Genomic DNA, 6,000 nt, shown 5'->3' with positions numbered 1-6,000 from the left:
CAAATTTTGAATATGTGGTATAATATGCATTTATATTTTGTAGTAAGCCGCTATCTTATGTAACAGTATATCTCTATCCAGTAAATGAACAATATAACCCTTCTGAACTTAACACAGAAAGAATGTAGAATGTGTTCCAATATAAAGAGCAACGATTCATCTTCTTTTGACCCATAAACACAAAGGAATCAGAAAAAGATCTGTTTAAAGCACAAGAGTAGCAAATGTGATGCGGTATAAACAGTTGGCATTAAGTTTCCTTTTCTTACTTATTTTACATTAGCAAATTAAAATATATACTGTATTTATATATGTGTATCATTGATTTACTTTCTAATAAGAAGAATCATGCAAACTAAAGTAATGCAAACCTCTATCCTGATATGTGAAGTCTGGAAAACAAATCATACAAGTCAATGAGATGCCTGACAACACTTGTCAGTGTTAAACATAGCTTGAGTACATTGCTTGCAAGCGCAGTCACTTTCTAGTCAGGAATGATTTTGTGTTGTAATGATAATCAAAATAACCAATCACAAAGACCTCAGATCTGCTGGAAAGGTGTCAGAATGCTTTCCTTTCACCTTTCTTTATTGCTGACAGGTATGAAAACCTCACTAAAGCTGTGATCTTCTAATCCATCAGACAGCAGAGCCAGATGTCCCTGCAAATTGTAATCTTTCACATGGTCAGAGATGTTATACTAAACTGTTACGTAATCATACATAAATATGATGAAATTTATCCTAATCCTAAATTTATTCAGTCTGTGTCTATGGTACTAGGTGCTTGGGGTGAATGTGTTGATGGGGCAGGTTGCCAACTTGAGTTTTTACTTTTTCTGGACAGCTTATCCAAAAATCATGGATAGTCAACATTTTTTACAGACACATTGGAATACCATAATAAATCATTAGGAATAATTAACATATGTCTGCAGGCCATAATTCTGAAACAAAGATGTTAACTGCCTTCTCTGTAAAACGATGATAATTAGTCATTATAACCTGTACCAAGTTTTCCAACCTCAAAAAATTCACAGACACATCAAATAATTTTTATGGACAGGGAAAAAACATCCCAAATTTTACAGACTGTCCATGAATTTCTGGAAGGTTGGCAACCCTGTGATAGGGTACATTTTTGTCCCAGGCGAAGGAGAACATAGCTACTTGAATAGAAAGTACAACATACAATTGTTTTGGGCACAATATAATCTACACTCAGAAAAGAATACAAAATATTATTACTGGAGTAAACCATTTGATGGGTGTTTTAGCCTTACATCATCTTAGATTGGTGATTTTGGTGCTATTTAAGCATGTATTGCATGACTGCAATTTTACTTTTTCCAAATTGAAGAAATCAATGTAAAAAGTCTCCCCTAAAAGCCTTTCCTAAAAATCTTTTCCATGGCATAGATCAAAGCCATTTTTAGTCTTCTATTCTTGAGAGCTGAAATCTCCCAGCATTTCCTGGTGGCTCAGTGTCTGCACAGAGATCTGTAACAACAATCTTCTTTAAAATAAGCACTGGACAGAAATCTGATGTAGGATTAGTACTTGCATTTATTATTAGTAATGTGCCTGACAGCAAGATTGTCAACTACACTATTTCCAATTACACCCAGCAGAGTTGCCTTTAAAGGGGAGTTACTAAAGAAGAATGTGTGTAAGTAATTGAATTCTGCTCGAAATTTACAAAAATCAATATTTGCCAAAATGTAATTTTTTTTCTAACTTCTTAATGCACAGATTGCGATACAATTTTCTGAATAGTAAAGGGTCATTAAATTATAAAAATCCTTATATTCACCTTACCACTCCTCGGTCCCTCTGCTAGCCACAATCATCCATCCATTCTGGTCACCACCACAAGTGCTGAAATTCCCGGGCCTCTCCTGCTTGGTCCCTGTGAGGACCAGGACGGTTCTTCTGGCAAGGTCACAGCGCATGTCTTGATGTTGCAATATTTCATGCACTTGAGCAGAACAATGGAATTTCAGCACTCATGTAGGTGCGGAAAGTATTCAGACCCTTTCAAATTTTTCACTCTTTGTTTCATTGCAGCCATTTGGTAAATTTAAAAAGTTCATTTTTTTTCTCATTAATGTACACTCTGCACGCCATCTTCACTGAAAAAAAAACAGAAATGTAGAAATTTTTCCAAATTCATTAAAAGAAAAACTGAAATATCACATGGTCAGAAGTATTCAGACCCTTTGTCTACCCTTGCGTAGAAGCACCCTTTTGAGCTAGTACAGCCATGAGTCTTTTTTGGAATGATGCAACTATTTTTTCACACCTGGATTTGGGATCCTCTCCAGTTCTGTCAGTTTGGATGGTGAACGTTGGTGGACAGCCATTTTCAGGTCTCTCCAGAGATGCGCAATTGGGTTTAGGTCAGGGCTCTAGCTGGGCCAGTCAAGAATGGTCACAGAGTTGTTCTGAAGCCATTCCTTTGTTATTTTAGCTGTGTGCTTAGGGTCATTGTCTGTTGAAAGGTGAACCTTCGGCCAAGTCTGAGGTCCAGAGCACTCTGCAAAAGGTTTTCATCCAGGATATCTCTGTACTTGGCCGCATTCATGTTTCCTTCAATGGCAACCAGTCATCCTGTCCCTGCAGCTGAAAAACATACCCATAGCATGATGCTGCCACCACCATGTTTCACTGTTGGTATTGTATTGGGCCGGTGATGAGCAGTGCCTGGTTTTCTCCACATATACTGCTTAGAATTATCACCACAAAGGTATATCTTCATCTCATCAGACCAGAGAATCTTTTTTCTCATAGTCTGGGAGTCCTTGTTAGGTGTCAGGATTCTCCCACTGTGAGGGATAGATCCCAAGCATTATCTGGTACTGTAGTCTCCCATTCAGGTCTGGCCACTGCGATTGCTGCTCAGCACAGACGTCATACCCAGCGTCTTGTTCAGGCTCGTGGGATACATTTGGTTACTGCTGGCTCTTTAGCCACGTCTATAGTAATCAGTGATATGCATGTGTAGCCTTGCGCTCTGGAGTCTAAGTCCAGAGATCACCTTACTGAGCATGTCTCTGATGTATAGTCTTATTGATGGCGGGATGTTAGCTGCTCTGGTGATGTAGCAGCTCCAAATCGGTCAGTAGGCAATGTCTCGACCAACTGAGCATGAGTGTTTGGAGTGGAACCTAGCATATAAAAGGCTCTCAGTGGCACACGCAGGCGAGCTAGTGTCATTTATGTTTTGGTGTGAGTGGGTGGTTACTCCATCACTCTGTTTGCACATTTGTGTGAGTCATTCTATGCTCAATGACTGTACACAATGGCATGCGGTTCCATATCATTGGCTCTACGCCTGAGTCTCTAGTTTGCTACATGCTTAGGGTGCCAGTCAGGCACAAGTTCGGTAGCGTAAGGACTGGGGTATCTAGCCACTGTTTCATTCATGTGTGCTGTTAGAACAGTTCAGTTACAGAGAAAGCTCGATCCACGTGCTAACATCCCTGTGACGCTAAAAGTTTATAGTGCTTAGCATTCTTAGTGCAGTACCTCTCTGTGAAGTAACTGAGCTTGATATTCAGTGTTCCAATCACTCTGTGAGGCGTTAACACAGTGTGTTCAAGGTAACGCTCTCTGTTTTGTTCCATCATTGTTCACACTAGCAGCAGGTTCATCTCTACGTGGTGGACCCCAGGTTGCAATTGCATTTTATTTTGTATTTTATCTACCGCAATCCACCAACCCTACAGTCCTTTATTTGTTTTTCTGCAAACTCTATGCAGGCTTTCATATGTCTTGCACTGAGTAGACACTTCCGTCGGGCCACTTTGCCATAAAGACCCGACTGGTTGAGGGCTGCAGTGATAGTTAACTTTGTGGAACTTTACCCCATCTCCCTAATGCATCTCTGGAGCTCAGCCACAGTGATCTTCTTTACCTCTCATCAAGGCTCTTCTCCCACGATTGCTCAGTTTGGCTGGGCATCCAGGTCTAGGAAACCTTCTGGTGGTCCCAAACTTCTTCCATTTCTTCCATGGGGGCCACTGTGCACTTAGGAACCTTGAGTACCGCAGAAATTCTTTTGTAACATTGGCCAGATCTGTGACTTGCCACAATTCTGTCTCTGAGCTCCTTGGCCAGTTCTTTTGACCTCATGATTCTCATTTGGTCTGACAAGCACTGTGAGCTGTGAGTTCTTATATAGACAGGTGTGTGCCTTTCTATATCAAGTCCTATCAGTTTCATTAAACACAGCTGGACTCCAATGAAAGAGTAGAACCATCTCAAGGAGGATCACAAGAAAATGGACAGCATGTGACTTAAATATGGGTGTCTGAGCAAAGGGTCTGAATACATATGACCATCTGATATTTCAGTTTTTCTTTTGTAATAAATTTGCAAACATTTCTACATTTCTGTTTTTTTCAGTGAAGATGGGGTGCAGAGTGTACACTAACGAGAAAAAAATTAACTTTTTTTAATTTACCAAATGGCTGTAACAAAACAGTGAAAAATTTAAAGGTGTCTGAATTAGGGTTGAGCGACTTTTACATTTTTGGGGTCGAGTCGGGTTTTGCGAAACCCGACTTTGTCAAAAGTCGAGTCGAGTGAAGTCGACCGATTATCGCGAAAAGTCGGGGATTGACCGAAACATGAAACCTAATGCAAGTCAATGGGGAAGCATAGTCGGCAGTGAGTGGAGGCCAGGAAAACACCTACAGTGCCCATTTTAATGGCAAAAACATCCATTCTTGTTACTGAAGCTTGTCAATCTTAATTTACTTTATAATAATAGATAGGCATTGGAAATTGGGGGTCATTTGGCTAAAGTTGTGGGGGGTAGGGCTGGTTCAAGTTTTTAGTGGGCCCAGGAAATGTGGACTACGTCACGGCGGTGGAGCAGTGAGAGGTAAGTATGCCAAGTTTGCAAGTGCTGTGATCCTGAGCAAGCAGGGGGGGCCCACTCGTTGGCATTGGCACTGGCACAGGGCCCCTCAAAGTACAGCGGTGTGTTTGCACGGCGAGGGCGCCTCCCACCGGCAGCGACACTTTTGCGTACTCTGAGGGGCCCTGTGCCACTGACGTTGCCAACGAGTATGCCCCCCCACCTGATGAAGGAACCTGCACTTTCATCTGCACCTTCCTCTTAGTCCCTGTGTAAGGTGGTATAGCATGTGGGAAGGGGAACCTTACTTTCAGCAGGGTCAGATTCTGGCTGTGTAGAGTGCAAGGGGAATGTAGTGGTCTGGGTCAATGTACCAGCAGACTCATCTAGCAGTGGCTGGGCAATGGGCAGGATGAGGAGGAAACACAGATATAGGGCCAAAGAATAAAGTAGGCTAAATGCAGATCAAAATTGGTAACAGGACTGAACAGGCGGCATTGCTTTGTTCAGTGGAGGAGCAAACTCAGGAGCAGCAGACACCGTTTTAAGGGCCCAACCACACTAGTAGGCCAAATGCAGTTTAATATCTGCTACTATAGGCCGAAAGCCTAAAGACTGAAGCTCATCTTTATACAGTGGAGGACAACAACAGGGAGCGGCACACACCGTTAGTAGGGCCCAACCAAAGTTGAATGCCAAATGCAGTTTAATATCTGATACTATATGCCGAAAGCCTAAAGACTGAAGCTCAGCTTTATACAGTGGAGGACAACACCAGGGAGCGGCACACACCGTTAGTAGGTTAGTAGGGCCCAACCAAAGTTGAATGCCAAATGCAGTTTAATATCTGATACTATAGGCCGAAAGCCTAAAGACTCAAGCTCAGCTTTATACAGTGGAGGACAACACCAGGGAGCGGCACACACCTTTAGTAAGCCCCAACCAAAGTTGAAGGCCAAATGCAGTTTAATATCTGATACTATAGGCCGAAAGCCTAAAGACTGAAGCTCAGCTTTATACAGTGGAGGACAACACCAGGGAGCGGCACACACCTTTAGTAGGGCCCAACTAAAGTAGTAGGCCAACTGCAGTGTGACATTAAAAAATACTTAATGAGAGCCTGAAGGTTGAAGC

The sequence above is a fragment of the Ranitomeya variabilis genome, chromosome 1, assembly GCF_051348905.1.
Source record: "Ranitomeya variabilis isolate aRanVar5 chromosome 1, aRanVar5.hap1, whole genome shotgun sequence".
In the NCBI taxonomy this organism is placed as follows: Eukaryota; Metazoa; Chordata; class Amphibia; order Anura; family Dendrobatidae; genus Ranitomeya; species Ranitomeya variabilis.
Note: the sequence above shows the minus strand (reverse complement) of the source record.